The sequence below is a fragment of the Lactuca sativa genome, chromosome 4, assembly GCF_002870075.4.
Source record: "Lactuca sativa cultivar Salinas chromosome 4, Lsat_Salinas_v11, whole genome shotgun sequence".
In the NCBI taxonomy this organism is placed as follows: Eukaryota; Viridiplantae; Streptophyta; class Magnoliopsida; order Asterales; family Asteraceae; genus Lactuca; species Lactuca sativa.
This window is the reverse complement of record NC_056626.2, coordinates 337043595-337063155: the sequence shown is the minus strand read 5'-3', so window position 1 is coordinate 337063155 and position 19561 is coordinate 337043595.

Below are 19561 nucleotides of genomic sequence, written 5' to 3'. Positions count from 1 at the left end.
TCATGAGAAGATATTTCTATTTGAAATGGTTCTACGGGGAAAATATAAGGGCAATCTCAAGTACCATGATGTACCCTTGGTGGATATCCTTCTGCCGCCCGTTAGTGTTGATCGATCCCTAGCTCTTGGTGATGGGGTTTATACAAACAATCCTATGTGTACATGCAACCCTAGAATTGGATCTATGTTTTCATTATTAGATACACAACATTATGAACACATAATAAAACCCTAATGAGTCATACTATTTTCGAAATTCACCAAGAAGATTAGAATACATACCTTTTGTTGTTATATAGCAATAACAACTCAAATCCTCCTTGTAATGGCTTTAGAAAGCTTAGAGTCACAAGTGTCACTCCTCTAATGGCTCACAGACACCAAGAGCAAGAGGATGAAGAATGATAAGAGAGGAGGCACCCAAAAACATGTGGAAACCCTAAGGAAACCTTTAGCCACGTTTTTGGTGCTCTAGGGATCCTTAAATAGTGAGGCTATTAGGGTTATCTAACAAGGAAACCCTAATTTGACTGCTTAAGCCCTAAGCAACCCATGGACTCCCTCCTTAGAGGCCTAGGACAATTTCTAATGGGTTTCCCATAGAATTCATCCACCCCTCTAATATGGAGTCCATTAGCCCAATATTCAACTATCATACAATTGACAGTTCTAGTCCCTTATGTTTAATTAATGTCTTTTAGCCACAAAATTAATTCTTAATTAATTATTAACTAATATTAATTAAACAATATGATTTCTCCTTTAATATATTACTCTCATAATATATTAATAAATCATAATTAATCCTCTCTCTCCATAATTCATCCTATCAAGTTGCTTTGGTGAAGGCAACCCAAAAGGACAATGCACCATCGGGTCAAGTACATACCAAAATAGTTGTGGACTTAGAAACTAATCCAACAGTCTCCCACTTGGATAAGTCTAATAACTATTATGCATATGAATTCAGATCCTGATCCGCAATCGTAGCTTTCAAAAGTTGCTATCAACTCTGATCTTATCAGATATGCGTCCTTTAGATAAGAGATCATATATTCCTCCATTCTAGATATTGTATAGACTGAGACATGGATTTAAATCATTCTCTCTGTCTATGTGTTGTTTCCCTATTTCCGATTTATGACGACAGACAACAGACTACAATTGAACACATCAAATTAGTCCCGACTAGGCCAAGCACTTAGGTGTCATCACTAAATCATCGAGGGGCCCACAGATATCGCTTTCATCCCAATTTGGATAAAAGGAACGGATAAAATTTGATTCAATGCTTTCTTGCACTCACTCACCGAATCGCACACAACAATATGTTTTATGACACCAAGTTACTGGTGCGTTTACATATTATCAATGTGTAACCAACTCGCAAGATACAACTCACACATCTCGGTTTCAAGAATATTAGATATTATCGTCTCACCAATCACTCATGATAAAATCCATGAAGTGATCCAAATGAGCGTGGGTTTAATCCAATGCTCAAATCATATTCATAAGCACTCATGAACGTTGCAGCAAACATTTGCTTATGTCTAATACACTTTAGACAATCCACACACCGATTCACGACAGTCTTCATTCATACCTACTTCCAACATATGAACGACTGTGGTCCGTTCGCATAATTCGATTATTCTGAAATAATTAATTATTCAAGAAGTCAAAACATGCAAAGTGAAACACAAGAATAATACTAATCCTATATGGTCCTAAACCCTTGAGTATAAATAAAACACCTTTTATTTATCACCATATTGATTACTCATTATTTGTTGTTTCGGGTAATCAACTTCTTACTTGAATTTTTACTACACTTGTCCCATGCTCTTAGCATGCACAGAATGTTTACCTATGGTCCTTACTTTGTGAAATAGATCAAATGAACACATTTCCAATCATACTAATTTCACAACTCCCAATCCCTATCACAAGTGTAAGAATATCAAATTCTTGTTACTTATGCTAGATTCTAACATTTTATGCAATGATTCTTTCGTAAAGTCATAGCTCACAATCATCAAGACTTGGCCCATCTCTATAAGAAACAATTCTATAGATATGATGTCTCTCACTCAAAGTACATTCCTTTGAACATCCTTTCTTGCATAAAAGTTTCTAATCTAGATACATATTCGCAATATCCAACTCCCAATATGGAAACCTTTCCATATTTGCCATATGACAACTCATTCTTAATAGAATCTTATCTATTCATAATAATGTCGATATGGTCCATCCAATACCATACTTCCAACTACTCACAAGCGACCAATCCTCAGCGAGCTTTGGATCGTCCTTTAATAGTTGTTTAATTATCTTAGTCAAAACCGATTCTTGTCCTTTTTCCCTCTAAATGCGCTAGACATTTGGAAAAATTTAGAATGGTTAAATATTATAGCACTTGCAATCGATCCTATACCCGAAGCGTATGGGACACGATGCATAATGTCTTACATAAAGATACAATACTTTATCAATCTTCTGCCATAATATTTAATGTGTCATGTTCTCACAATTCGAACTATGAAGAGGGATGCCATAATCATAATCAAAATTTTGAGAACGCACTATGTATCCTTGACTAAATTTATTAACATTCCACAACCTAAGCCTTTATATTTGAAATGAAGCATAATATTCTCTTCCTTAATTATAGCAAAACAACTTTTCAACCCTTGCGACTTTACAAAGTATAACTCTTATTTTCTATAATTAACATTGCTAACTTGCAATACTTGCCATAATAATCATACAAGCACAACTTTTATGCTCCCACTATCATGATGATTATTATCAGATAAGCATAACTCTTATGCTCCCACTAGCTTTGACATGTATTCAGAAAACAGCTTAACTTCCAGAAAAAACAATACCTATTGAATTTCTTAAGTTCATATTTCTAATACCTAATGCTTTGATAATCCTTTATCTAAGCTTATACACCTTTGCCTTAGATAGCTCATATGTGTGTCTAAACAATTTAGACTAATTGCCAAATCTCACAATTCAAATCATGGAAAGGGATACCGTAACCATAATCGAATTTAAGAATGCAATTTTCACAATCACTATCTTCTTACAATCTCTCTTAGTGAAAGCATTTCCTCACAGTCATTTTCATGAAGGAGGGAATCTTATGACACTTAGAGTTTAATGGTGTATGTGTTCCTATCCATGTGAATTTGTCAAAACCAAAGTTTGCAACAAATCCAAACTCATATGGACCGAACTTTCTCAATCTTGATTTCTTGCCTTATTGTAACACGAGTGCCCACCATGTCTTCCAAACAGTTAAGCAGCTCACCCTTTCCTATCAATGTGCTTATCATTGATCAAGGTCCTTGCCTTTTTATGCGTTCAAATGAGAACTCATAGAACTCACATGCATAATTAACGCAACTGGAATGGCACAAAAACAAAATAACGTCAACACAATAGGTTATAAACCTCAAGTCGTGTGCTAGTGATGATCGATAAGGTTTATTCTTGATTTGTTCTTGAAACATTTCAAGACCATTAAGACTCCCACTGACTCCTTGACATATAAGATTCTGTTGTCAATGAACATTTCTCGACAAGCAAATATTCAAGAGTTAGTGTAGCTTTTATCAAGACAAAACACTTCATAAAATTGGTCATAGTTGGTCTTTGTCTTATCCAAGACATCACAACTTTCCACATTTGATGAATGTTATAAAACTTCTTGAGACTTGTCACTCAATGTCACAATCTTAACTCTAAGACTTGTTTTTGGAACGAAGTATGATTGACTTCTTGATTTAACCATTTCTTCAATTCTTGATTCCTCTTATCAGACATACAATTGTACTAAGACTCACTTAGAGGATCAATTGAGATATGGTTCTTAATCATTAAGACCTATCATAAAACATAATAACAGGTACTCTCCCTTCTTCTTAGAATAGAGAAACTTTTATCTTTCTGCGTACTTGATTCTTCTTATTCGTTCTGCTATTGATTTAAACTCTTTCAATCAATTCAGAATTACACTTAATCTTATAAGTATAATCATATTTACTAAACCTTTAGTAAATCATGACGAATATCTTTGTTACTCTTGTGGTGGACTTGATCAAAACACAACTTTGTGTACTCGATCCCCTAGTCCTTCACTTGACACTTTGTCAACGAATTAGTCTAATTTCCAAATATGAAATTTCTCATTCATCATGCAACCAAGTTGCATGATTCCAAATTTCTGTCCAATTGAAACTTGGGTGATGAGAAACTCTCCCTATTTGGTAAATTCTCGACATTTCCACATAATTAAGAATCAAATCCATTATTGCTAATAATAGAAACATTCAAAAACATCAATTTTTCATATACGCCATCGCAAGGATAAATAAATAATATAAAATCAAAATTTTATTTTATTGCGGAAAAATTTGTCCTTGCAATGCAATTCATTGAAAAACTATGCTAATACATATTTCTTAGCACTCTTATTCTAACTCCAAGTAGTAGCTCAGTAATCTAATCTTCAAGTAATGTGATCGAAATCCATTTCTTCATGATTAGATTCCGCTCACTTCTTCCATTAAGTTTCCTCTCTTTTCTTCTATTCTACAAAACATCAAATGTAATCTTATCACATCATGTATTAAGAATCTAGAATAGGAACTTAAAAGAGTTAGTTAATGGATTTTACCTAAATTAGAGTCATACATTTTGACTCTCCCATCTCTTAGATCTCTTAGGTAAATAGGGTAGCTTCGTCTCCAATGCCCTTTCTCTTGGCAATAAAAGCAAATTGACTCTTTTGGAACAGCACATGGAACTACTTCAGACTTTGCCTTTCTCTTATGATCAAAATTTTCGATCATGGCATGCCTTTCATTTCCATTGCCTATATCCATTGAAGTTTGGGAGTTTGATTTACCAGACAAATTTGCTCGACCAGCTCGCCAAATCATTTCTGATTCAGCAGCTATAAGCAAATAGGTCAAATCAATGAGGGTCACGTCATGATCCATCATATAGTACTCTATAACGAACTCACTATACGATTCAGGAAGCGACTGAAGAACCTAGTCAACAGCCAACATACCTAAACTCTCGACACCCAACATCCTTAACCTTTCAATGTGTGACTTCATCTTTAAGATGTGTACACACACAGGTTTCCCATGTTTACTTACCAAAAGGGCTTGAGTGAGCTTGAACTTTTCAAGCCTTCGAACTTGTGGGTTAGAGAGAATAATTGGAGGAGGTGGAGGAAGTGAAGCATGATCTCTTGTTCCTCGATCGAATCATGGAATACCATCTTCATGTGGAAATCTTGTTCCATGGGATTTCGGAATACCATAGTTGTCATACTTTGACATCTACAAAACGGGAGAAACTTAATTCAAGTTAGTTGATTGATTGAGTCCTTAATAAATCACCCAAATGAGATATTAAGGCTAGGACCCAACACAATACGCTACAACCTAGAAAAGGGATGCCGTAATCTAGTTGCAGAATGTTTGAAGGTAGGTAAATGACGATTTACCAATTTCCACCATGAAAAACGAAAAATAAATTTAAGTTTTAAATCTATGAAAACTCCTAGATCCTTTGAGATTCATTGAACTTTTCAATGGCATGTTTAAATCTCGATATGCCCCTCTAGTTTGTGACTAGGATACCGAGGATCACAAAGCGGGTGTGAATAACCATGCAAACTTACATGGTGCCCCCACATGTTACAGTCACCTATTCGATGTGCCGGTTAACCACACACGCTCCACCGAACTATGAGAAACATTGAGTCACCCTTTGCTACCTTTGCTTAGAACTATTTAGTGTGCCAGTTAACCACACATGCTCCACTAACGTCTTCGCAAGGGCATAAAGTGTAATTTCATGGAATTGCATCAATTCACTTTTGCCTAAAGTAACTAAGATTGGGAATTTTGTAAAAATTTTAGTTACTTTATACTTCATTATACTTTTAATGGAAAGGGTTTGCCCTATCCTACCCGTTCGGCTAACGACTCTCCACCAATCAAGGAAGCGTTGGGTGAGAGTGGACACCCATTAAACGGCCATTTTATAGGCCATAACCTTATACCCCCTTATAGATCGGCTTCGTGAATGAGGCCTACTAACGGTAAGACTAGCATTTAAGTTATACATATATAATATTAGACTTTTAATGTTATACATAGTATAAGGGTGTATTTTACACTTTTAAAATACTAGGTGGTTTAAGTTATACTTTTAATTAACCAAAATCATTATGTATTTATTAACTCTCCTTTAATTATACACTTAATTAATTTAATAAAACCATAAGGGTTTAATTTGAACTTTTCAAAATTAGGGTTTTGGAATTTAGACTTTCAAAATTAACTTTTAATCAACAATTTAAATTCCAAAACTTGAGGGCAAGTTTTGAAACTTTTCAAAACAATTAGGTTTTAATCTCACTTAAAATTTTCGAATTTAAGACATTTAAATTAAAATTTTAAATATTAAAACTCTTTATTTAATAATTATCTTCAATTAAACTATTAATTTTAATTATTAAATCATAAGGGATTATCTAAATCATGAGGATAATTACCATTTATATATTTAAGATATCCTAATCCCTTAAACTTCTACATAGATTTCGAAAATAAGGGATGAGATATCCTAAAATCTTTAATTACCATATTTAACTATTAAAGGATAATTACAAGATATGGGATAATCCAAATCCCTAAAATTTAGGATCTTATCTTGGGGAGGAGGCTAATTTCGAAAATCATGGGGTTTTGCAAAACCTAGATTTCGAAATCTTGGGGCTTAAGGAAAGGATTTGAAAATCTTGTTCAAATTTTCGCAAATTAGGGTTTAGAAACCCTAATCTCGAAAATCCTAGCCTCCTAGGGTTTATTGGCCATAAACCCTAATATTTCAAGTTCATACATTTGAATAAAGCTAATTGAAAACAAAAACCAATGGCTCTGATACCACTGATGGGTTTTATACAAACAATCCTATGTGTGCATGCAACCCTAGAATTGGATCTATGTTTTCACTATTAGATACACAACATTATGAACACATAATAAAAACCTAATGAGTCATACTATTTTTGAAATTCACCAAGAAGATTAGAATACATACCTTTTGTTGTTATATAGCAATAACATCTCAAATCATCCTTGTAATGGCTTTATAAAGCTTAGAGTCATAAGTGTCACTCCTCTAATGGCTCACAAACACCAAGAGCAAGAGGATGAAGAATGATAAGAGAGGAGGCACCCAAAAACGTGTGGAAACCATAAGTAAACTCTTAGTCACGTTTTTGGTGCTCTAGGGATCCTTAAATCGTGAGGCTATTAGGGTTATCTAACAAGGAAACCCTAATTTGACTGCTTAAGCCCTAAGCAACCCATGGACTCCCTCCTTAGAGACCTAGGATGATTTCTAATGGGTTTCCCTATAGAATTCATCCACCCCTCTAATATGGAGTCCATTAGCCCAATATTCAATTATCATACAATTGACAATTCTAGTCCTTTAAGTTTAATTAATGTCTTTTAGCCACAAAATTAATTCTTAATTAATTATTGATTAATATTAATTAAACAATATGATTTCTCCTTTAATATATTACTCTCATAATATATTAATAAATCAAAATTAATCCTCTGTCTCCATAATTCATCCTATCAAGTTGCTTTGGTGAAGGCAACCCAAAAGGACCATGCACCATCGGGTCAAGTACATATCAAAATAGTTATGGAATTAGACACTAATCCAACACTTGGTGTATCCCCTGTTGCTGGGAATGAAGGGCTTGGTCCTCAAGTTGATCTGGTTTTGGTGGATGCAGTTTTCAAGGGTGTTTCTCTCGAGGAACTTACTCCTTAGAACTCTGAAGATGAGCCAACGAAAAAGGTGGCAGTTGGTGGCGGTTGGGTAACTACCAAGCGACGAATAGCTTAGGTGGACTCCCCACTTGCCGAAGACGTTGGTACCAGTACTATTGGAAAATGTCTTCGAACTTGTTGGAGGGGATGCACACTGAGGCAACAAAACCACCTCATGAATCAAAAAAAGAGTCAAAGGACGACATTGAATTTGGTGGTGGTTGTTGCGACATGAGCTCAGGCTGTCGGGTCTTTTATGTTGGATCCAAATTGGACATCTGGAGGTGGTGCCGTCAGCGAGTTTCCGATGAGATACTTAAGTTGCAGTCACAACAAAGTCGTTAGAGTTGCCACAGGGACAGTGCCCTGAGAGTAAGATCCGACGATCAACTTAGATCGGTTAGTACAGATGAGATGGTTCTCCCTATCCGAAGAGAACCACCTTGGTCTGTAGGGTGTGTGTTTGGCAATGGAGGCTCTAGGGTTTCAGACATGGGAAAGGATCCAAGGGAAGCTCTTCCTATATGGGGGATATTATGTTCTATTTATGGGGGAAAATTTGGTCTAAGGAGAATTAGGTTGGTCCTTGGGCCGGCCCAAATCAGGCCTAGCTAGCATGTAGTTGGGAAAGTCCTCCTAGGGTTGCAAGGAGTGGGCGCTAGACGCGGGCACTAAACAAGGCTGATACCAAGTGTTGACGTATAGGCCATGCTAGTGGACCATATGTTAATAAGCCCCTCCAGTCCGATGTGATTGGTGAGCGGCCAATGACATTGGGCTGAATACGGTCAAAGTATTAATGCATTAAAGAGGTAAAAGGAACGATCACACCTCGACCACGAGAGACGTGGTGTTGTGCGATGAGCTTATGCAACACTGGTTGGCTTGATACTCCTTTCTCCTTAAGAGTATGATCTGATTAATGCGATGTAACGTAGCTATTGTTGATAATGTAGTTCAGGGCAGGGCTGCTAATGATGTTTATGCAGAGTGAGACTACTACTATGACAAATGGTGTTTCTAAGATGCTAGGCTAAGGTAGCTAGGAAGCGCGACCTCATCATAAAGCCTTTGAGGATGCTATTCGGCACGAATGTTGTGCCAAGATTTGAGGTTCATAAATCAAATTCAACATACACGATCCATAGTTCCTGCCTCCTAGTCACGCCTAAAAGTTGTCCATAGAAGCACAATTGAGGAAAATATGCATGCTTCGGCGAGGGGGGATGTGACCCGTGGCTAGCACCGACAAGCAAGTTATATTTATATGCCCAGGAGGAAACTTTGTGTCACAACTAGGAATTCTATAACATGTAACAACAACAATGATAACATTTGTGAACCAAAAATGTGAAAGCACACATGATGCTTATTCAATAACGACAAATTTTCCATCAAACCCTCTATGCAAGCACTTCAAATAGTCAACAAAGAATTGGAAACCCTAGAAATCCCGGTTTAAGTCCATTATGGACTAGGATTTCCTTATTGGGCCTAATGGGCAAATAGCTTCCAATTTGACTATTTTGGGCTTAGAACTCTTAAATGAGCTCTAATTGGACCCACTTCCATTTATTTTAACATTTTGGGCCATATTGGGCCTAGAATGAAATAAAACACCCTAATGGACCTTATTGGGCCATAACTAACCTAATTAGCCCTAATGGGATATAAAACTCATACTTGATGAATATTGGGCCATGAATTTCTTTAAGAAGGTCAATGGGTCGAAAACCATCAAATTGGGCCCATATTATGGACTCAAACTCAAAAAGGCCCAACACATTCCTCTCCTTAGCCTATTCTCGGCCAACATATATATAAAAAAAAGAAAAAGGGAAATGGATAATGAACTCTAACCTTGCCACCTCAATTTTATTTAAAGGTTAACCAAGCTTATTATACCATATACAACAAGGTAAATCCCATGTTTCCATGCACCCTCCTCACACCTATCCTCTCTTTTTCTTCTTTGGCCAAGAGCAAGAGGAAATCACACACACACCTCACAAATTCTCTCTAAACACTCTCAAGGAACACTCTTGATACTACATCAAAATTTTCGAGATCTAGGGCATTTCAAGGAAGTTCTTCCACAAAAACCATCATTCTTTGGTAAGTTTTTACATGTCTAAGTCATATAACTCTTCTCTCTTGTAAGATCACTTCTTCTAAACAAGCTTTTGGTGATCATACTCCTAGAAAACTCCTTAAGCTCGAAATTTACAACAAGGTGTTGCTAGGGCCGAAAATAGCATCAAACTTCTTCCCTTTCTTCTTCAAATCAAAATCAACAAGAAATGGTGAGTTCATACCCCTCTATTTTCGGTTTTCATACATTTTATGGGGGAGAATACAAGTAAAATGTGTAGATCTATGTGTATGTGTATGTTATGTGTGATTTAATGTGTTTTTATGGTAAATGTGTAACAAAAAGAATAAAAATTCGAGATCTATGACTCTAAGAGGAAGGTAAACATCATCTAAGAAGTATTACACTAAAACAAGTCAAGAAAAATTACCCTCTAAGATTAAAATATACATATTTCAACATAAAACCCATTTTTGGGCTAAAATTGTCAAACAAACAAAAGTTGGGTTGCAAAATTGCTACTCACAGTTTTCTCAAGGGTTAAAAGAGTCAAAACAGTAAAAATAAGTGTTTTTATGAATATCATACTCTTTTAAAGGCTAGAAGTCTAAATTGTAGCTTAATGGGCCAAATTTGGGCTTTTCGGCCCACTAAGCCATAACTTGCGAAAATCTCAACTTTCAAGGGGGTGAAATGATAAAATTCTCAAAACAAGGGGTAAAAGGGTAAGTAAAACTATTTCAGGGGTTAAAATGATGTATTTTCCAAACAAGGATAAAAATGTAAACTTTTTGGATTTTGGGCCAAAATTGTAAAAGTTGCAAAAAGTTTGGGCTTTAACCGAAAACACTTTTCTGGAAGGGTTGAAACTGATAAAAGTAAATTTTGAGCTGGAATCATCACTTAAACAAAGCCTATGGGTCAAAAATGACAAGAAATGGTTTTAGGACCTAAAATGTCTTTTTTATATTTAAGGGACTAAAATTGTCATTTTTATTAAAGAAGGGCTGAAAAGGTCAAACCAATATTTTGTGTCAGTTATTTTATTATTAAGATATCTGGGTCAAAATACCAAACCACAACTTATGAAAAATGAAAAGATGAATATACATAAATTTCCAAATATCGTTATAAATGATCGACCGGTCTCGTACCGATACAAATTTAACAATGGTTCAATTAAACATTCCGACAACTATACTATATCTAAAACAAGTAAACATTCAAATCTTTGGGCTTGAAAGTTCCAATCATGCTTGTTGGGCCTTTGTGACCCATTAACATGATTTTTGGGCCCAGGGGATAATAATAAATGTTATTGGGTCTTCTATGACCCAATTTCATATTTAAGGGACCCTCAATGGCTTTTAAGTGCTATTGGGCCTTAGTCGTCCGTTAGCATTGCTAGTAAGGTCTAAGTAAATCAAATGCGAAATGGGCCAGCGTGTCATTCGTATAACTAATAGCCATAAATAATACGCGGGAATAGTAGGATCTTGTAATACTCATCTCCTCATTTATTAGGCCTATCGTCAATCCAAGTAAACAAATATGGGTCGATAATCAATAGTAATCATAGTCAATTGGGATTTAGTGAGTAATAATGGGTGGCACCAACGTGTGTCGGTCGTAGTCTGTAGTTATAATCAAAGTCTCCTGGTGGGAGAGCGAGAGTTTGTGTATAGATCTATACGGAGGTGACTCCCCTACATCTCAGTTGTTTGCTATAGTTAGACTCGGCCAGTCTAGGGTGACAAAATCTTTAGATCAATTCCGGCAGTTCACCAGAGTGCCAAGACAGACGAACTAGTCATTATCATGCATGGTTATAACGAATCACATAAATAAATCCAATATTAATCAAGTAATCAAGGTAAATCAAAATCATTCACGGGATGAGATAACAATTCGAACAGTTATTTGATATTTTTTTATTTTCGGAAAACATTTGGTTTTCCGGGGAAGTTCAACATTTTTCACTGGTACTTTTAATACGAAGTTTTTAACTATACACGTTTTGAAATCATCATGCATATATTTACGCATCTTCACACTTTTATATAAACAATGGTCTTTTCAGAAAATATCGGATTTTCTGGGTTGTTTTCTTACAAACTACACAAATCATTTTCATATCAAACCTGTTTATGAACTCACCAACATTCCATATGTTGACCGTTTTCAAAATAACTTGTATTCTCAGGTAACAGGTAAGTTGAGGAGTAGTACCAAGTATGTTAGGGTGTTGTACTTTTGAAAACTATCAAACATTTTATGTTATGGATTTGCAATGTTAAAACAATGTACTTGATGGGAACAATGTCAGTTGTAATATATTGATGCATGGTGATGTTTATGTTATGATTCATGTATATTCATTGTGATGATATTCAAATTTAGTCACGTGAGCCCTCAGACATTTCCGCCGTTTGGTTCGGGGGTGTGACAGGTTGGTATCAGAGCACTGTTTATAGTGAACTAGCATATCTAACCACACATTGATATGCAACTATAAATGAAAGAGCGACAAAACAACTCTGAACAAAACAAAACAAATAAAACACAACGATAAAACACCCTTACTTGTACGATATAGGAAAAATAACATAATACCAAATCAAATAAGATGATGTTGGCATCTTGGTTAAGTCGGGACTGTTCATAGTGGTATTAAGCGGTGAATGTAGACTGATAAACTACATTTCGTCTGAGGTACATCTATCACATGCCCCAAGGAAATCGCGATGGTTGGTAATCCTAAAAACATACCCCTTTATTACAAAGTAGAGAACATCAACTCAAATCATATAGCAATTAAAACGTCGTAGGAATAATGATAGTCTATTCATATACCTTCTCTCAGTCATCATGGAAGGAGAGCACCAGGGCATTCAATTTCATCATGTCTTAGTGGCCCACGGAATTATCGAGGACGATCCCGAGGGAGATCAGGGAGGAGCACACGACGTTGGACCTGAAGCGGAACAAGACGAATATGTAATAGTTGATTTCGAATATGACGAGGTTGAACAGGAGTTAGACGAAGAGAAGGGTGTAGAAGAGGCACGTAGTGAATTCCACGTGTCGGAAGCCCCGTCAAATTCCCGCACGGTTTAAAGGGTTGATACACACTATCTATGCTCTCTCCAGGAGGCAATTATCAGCCTCAAGCTTCAACTTATTATGGCCAAGGCAAGGGCTGTACGATCCGAGCAAAGGGTAGATGTAATCACCCAAGAGGTGATACATGAGCTCGATGATTGAGTGTCGTTGTCATCTCTACCGATGGGACTTGCTTTACTATTTGCTATTATAGGTTCTACAGTATGTAGAACCAGCTGTACCCACTACCAGTATTGTGTTTCTATGGATATTATTGATGGGTTTTAAGCATTCTAACACTTCCTAAGTGTACATGCAACCCTAATAAACCTTGGATCTATGTTTGACTAAGATACATGCAAACAATTATTTTCCAAGGTTCTTATCCTATCTAGCATGGCATGGGGAACTTGAATCAAATAAAGCTAGTAGAATTACTTACGTTGTAGTTGTAGTTGATTTCTTGGAGTTTTAGAGCCTAGCACCAATAGTGTGGATGCCTCAAATGGAAATCACAAATCACCACAAACTTTGGAACCTTGAGAGAATAGTCACAACTATCTTGAAATCGGCCCTCTACTTTTCTCACCACCATTAGTGTGATTTCAAGAACCAAAGCCTCCTTTATATAGTGTGGTGGATTAGGGTTACATCCATGTAAACCCTAATACCCATGTCTCTTCATTTCCATGAGATCCATGGGTTAAAGCTCCATGGAATATTCATGGACTTTCCATGCAAGCCTAGCCCATTCCAAATAAGCATTATTCCACACTATATAAATATAGGAGCCCATGTTTAATTAGTAATACTTTTGATCTCTAAATTAATCCTAGATTAATTATAGATCAATACTAATTAAATAATATGATCTTATATTAATATATTAGAACTTGTAATATATTAATAAACTATAACTTATACTATTCTCCAAAGACTATCCATAAATTGTTTGGGTGAAGTGCAACCCAAATGGACCATGCCGGGTCGGGTCAAGTACATACCAAATATAGTTATGGACTTAGACACTATATCCAACAGTCTCCCACTTGGATAAGTCTAATAACTATAGTTGCAAGTATGACTTCAGGAACCGATCAGCAATCGTAGCTTTTTAAACTCTATTGAACTAGAACGCGCCATTTTAGATAAGTGGTCATATAATCCTCTGTTCTAGATATCAGCCAGACAAATACATGGAACATGGTCTTACTTTTTGTCCAACATTTGTTTCCCGATTTCCGATTTGTTTAACATAGAACTTAACTGAACACATCAATTTAGTTCTGACCGGGCCCGATACATAGGTCAAAACAGAATCATCGAGGGGACCAGATATGACTTCTAATCCTAGAAGGAACAGATAAACTTCGACTCATATGTTTTCTCTAATACTTGTTGAATTACACACAAAGGTACGTTTTATAACATCGAGTTACCAATGCGTTTTCGTACAATCAATGCATAACCAACTCATAGGTAACAAATCATATCTCTAGGTTTGAAGATTTATATGATATTACCGTCTCACGATCACTCGAGATAAATTCCATGAAGTGATTCTAGTGAGCGTGGGTTGAGTCCAATGCTCAGAACTTATGAGCACTCATGATGGTTGTACCCATGTCCAACATCTTAGACCTCTGCAACCAGCCATGATAGTCTTGATTCATACCTACTTCCAACATATGACCGACTGTGGAGGTTCGAATAATATGATATACCAAACATAATTATTCCGGAAGTCAAAACATGCAAAAGTAATATAGTAAACGATTGACAAGTGATAGTAACACTTTACTCATAAATAACAACTTTTATTTATCATCAAATGTCAATTATGTTTTACAAATTTCGAGATTATCTAACTTCTAAAACTAATATCATCCTTCAACCCTATGCTCCGAGCATGCTGGAGATGCTTAGCCCGAGTCAGTCCCTTCGTGAGGGGATCTTCTGGGTTCTCATCCGATGATACCCTCTTTGCCACGAGGATTCCTTCTTCTATTCGATGTCTAATGAAGTGATATTTTCTGTTAATGAGTCTAGATCTCCCATGATCTCTTGGTTACTTGGCTAAGGCAACCGCACCATTGCTGTCACAGAAAATCTCCATTGGCTCCTTTATAGCTGGTACAACTCCAAGGTCTCCGATGAAGTTCTTTAGCCATATAGCCTCCTTTGCAGCCTCGACTGCTGCTATATACTCTGATTCACAAGTGGAATCAGCCAATGTCTCCTGCTTGGAACTTTTGCAAGTAATTTCCCCTCCGTTTAAGGTAAATACCCAGCCCGACGGAGAGCGGAAATTATCCCTGTCAGTATGAAATCTAGCATCACAGTACCCTACAACTTTCAAGTTTTCACTCCCACCAAGGGTAAGGACCCAGTCCTTAGTCCTTCGCAGGTACTTGAGGATATTCTTTACCGTAGTCTAGTCTGCCTTGCCAGGGTTCCCATGATACCTGCTAACCAAGCTCAAATCAAATGCTACATCAGGTCGAGTACACGTCATAGCATACATGATCGATCTTATAGCTGAAGCATAAGGTAGTCGACTCATTTCTGCTATCTCAGCCTCTGTACTAGGGCTTGGTGTCTTACTCAATCTGGCGTTACTCTGGATGGGTAACTCACCTTTCTTGGAGTTATGCATGTTGAATCTTTTCAACACTTTTTCTACATAGGTGCTTTGACTATGTCCAATTAGTCTTTTACTCCTGTTTCTCAAAATCCTTATCCCTAGGATATACGTAGCTTCACCAAGGTCCTTCATAGCGATACACTTCCCAAGCCAGGACTTTACTTCCTGCAGAGTTGGGATGTCATTTCCTATGAGTAGTATGTCATCCACATACAGTACCAAAAAGATGACTATGCTCCCACTAGCCTTGATATAGACACACGATTCATCTTCACTGCTTGAAAAGCCAAATTCTTTGACTTTCTCATCAAAACAAAGATTCCATCTGCGAGGTGCCTATTTCAATCCATAAATGGATATCTCGAGTTTACACACTCTATTGGGGTACTCTGTACTGACAAAACCTTCTGGCTAAACCATGTAAACATCTTCAGCCAACATTCCATTAAGGAAAGCGGTTTTGACATCCATTTGCCATATTTCATAGTCATGAAATGCAGCAAGGGCTAACAGAACCCTAATAGACTTAATCTTGGCCACTGGTGAAAAGGTCTCATCATAATCAACTCCTGGAGTTTGAGAATAACCCTTTGCAACCAGTCGTACCTTATAAGTGTGTACATTACCATCCATGTTGGTCTTCTTCTTGAAGATCCATTTGCACCCAACTATCTTACGATCAGGTACATTGTCAACCAAGTTCCAAACTTGATTGTCATACATGGACTGTATCTCGCTATCCATAGCCTCTTTCCATTTAGCAGCCTCAGGGCTTGCCATGGATTCCGTGTAGCTGTTAGGCTTATCTATATTTACCAGTGTGTTATCACTGATAAGTGTCTCACCTTCTGTAGTAATATGGAAACCATAATAATGCTTAGGTGCATTCCTAACTCTGGTTGAATGCCTCAGAGGTATAGACTCTTCAATTGGCTCAACAGGAGTTTCCTCCTCAGGTTGAAGGCTAGGGTTTGAGGTTCCTTCATCACTTGACTCTTGAAATTCCTCAAGGTCAATTTGCCTCCACTATCTCCTTGACTCATGAATTCCCTCTCTTGAAAGAATCCTCTTCTTTCTACAAAGACCACATTATCATTGGGTCTGTAGAAGATGTAGCCAAAGGATTTCTGTGGATAGCCGATGAAAATACATCTTTCGCTTTGGAGTTCGAGCTTATCGTGAGTCTCGCGTCTCACGAAAGCCTCAGAACCCCAAATCTTGATGTGGTCTAGATTGGGAAATTTTCCAATCCACATCTCATGAGGTGTTTTGGCAACCTTCTTTGTAGGGACTAGATTAAGGATATTGGCCGCAGTCTCTAAGGCATACCCCCAAAATGAGATTGGTAGCGAAGCTCGACTCATCATGGAATGAACCATGTCCAACAAGGTCCAATTGCGCCTCTCAGCTACACCATTCAATTGTGGTGTCCTAGGAGGTGTCAATTGTGAGATAATCCCACATTTCTTAAGATAGTCAAGGAACTCAGTACTAAGATACTCACCACCACGATCGCATCGAAGCATCTTAATGTTCCTGCCCAACTGATTCTCCACTTCTTGCTTAAACTCTTTGAATTTCTCAAAGGTTTCTGACTTATGCTTGATTAAGTAGACATATCCATATTTACTAAAATCATCAGTAAAAGTCACATAAAACCGATTAGCATCTCTTGTGGCGGTTCTAAAGGGTCCACACACATCCGTGTGTATGAGGTCCAAAAAACCTTCTCCCCTAGCACAAGTGCCAGTAAAAGGTGACTTTGTCGTTTTACCAAGCAAACAAGATTCACAACTATCACCTGACTTTAGGTCAAATGACTCCAAGACTCCATCCTTTTGGAGTTGGCATATGCGTTTCTTGTTTACATGTCCAAGACGACAATGCCATAAAGATGCTTTATCTAAGCTAGTGGAAGAGTCAATATACAATACATTATTTCCTAGATTATCTACAACATAAACAGTTTCATACACGCCATCACAAGGTAATGATTTAAAATAATGAACATTATTAAAGAAAGCATCAATACTACCATTATTATTATCAAAATAAAAGGTAAAACCTTGTTTATACAATGCATGAAAGGAAATAACATTTCTTGCCATTTCTGGCGAATAATAACACTTATTCAAATCTAATGTAAACCTACTATTTAGCACTAAGGAATAAACTCCTATTTTGGTGACAAGTGAAGCATTCCTGTTTCCCATGATCAAGTTTATCTTTCCTTGCTCCACATTCTCTCTTCTTCTTAGTCCCTGCAAATCACAACATATGTGAATACCAGAACTTGTGTCAAGGACCCAAGACTTAGAATGAGGTGAGTGATTAGACAATATAGTGTATATACCTGCATGGTTGGGTTTTACTTTCCCATCTTTCACATCTTGCTGGTACTTTGGGCATTTTCGCTTCCAGTGCGACTTTTCATGACAATAGAAACATTCAGCCTCATTAGGGTTAGCAGAAGGTGTGACAAAACCTTTCTTGGTTTTGCTTGAAGAGGAGCCTTCAAGGGTCTTACCCTTGGTACCCTTAGAAGGGTTCTTTCTCTTCTTCCCTTTGCCATGCCCGATTGCCAAGACATTGGCCACAATTGGAGTAGGAGTAGAAGTAGTAACAACCGACTTACCCTTTAGACCACTTTCCGCGGTCTTCAAGAGTCCCTGAAGTTTACTGAGGGTGACTTCTTCCTTGTTCATGTGATATGTCATGCAGAATTGATCATAACACGATGGTAAGGAGTGCAAAATGATGTCTATTGCTAACTCCTCGGGGAAGTTCACATCCAACTTCAGTAAACAGTCCACATCCTTTGCATTTTCTGCATGTGGCCCGTGATGGGTTCACCATCCTTCATTCGGGTTGTTATCATGGAGGAGATTATTTCATATCGCTCTTGACAAGCACTTTGATGGTAACGATCCATCAAATCCTGGTGCATCTCAAAAGGATAATAGTCCTCATAGGACTTTTGGAGCTCGGCTGTCATGGTGGCCATCATGATGCATGCTACTTTTGTAGCATCCCTTTCATGTACCTCATAATCAACAAGCTCTTCAGGAGTAGCAGTTGGCTCGAGTACCTTTAGCTCCTTGTCGAGAACATATTCTTTGTTCTCATACCGAGTGACCATCTTGATGTTCCTGATCCAATCAGTAAAGTTGGATCCATCGAAGATGACTCTCCCACAAAGATTCATGAGAGAGAAAGAGCTAGTAGGGTTAGAGCCAGAAGCGTTGTTATTAGAAGACATCTAAAAGGAAGAGGGAATAGATTAAATTAGATTTAGAGATAGTCCTTAATAAAACACCCAAATGTAGTATTAAGGCTAGGACCCAACACAATATTTTATAACTTAGAAGAGGGATGCCGTAATCTAAGCTATAAGATATTTAAAGGTAGGTGAATGACGATTCACCAATTTCCACCATGAAAAACGAAATTTTAATTAGGTTTTAATTGGTTTAGAAACTCCTAGATTCTTTGAGATTCATTGAACTTTCTTCAATGGCATGTTTCAATCTCGAGTGTGCCCTTTTTGTGACAGGGATGCCGAGGAGCACAAAACAAGGTGTGAAGTAACCATGCAAATTACTTGGTACCCTTAATGTATTACCCCTCAATCGATGTGCCGGTTAACCACACACGCTCCATCGATACTATGATAAACATTAAGTCACCCTTTACCTACCTTGTTAAGTTCAAGTTAGTGTGTCGGTTAACCACACACGCTTCACTAACGACTTAAACAAAGTGTAAAGTGTAATTTCATGGATTAGCACCTTATTCACATTTTCCTAAAATAACTAAGATTAAGAATTCAATAAA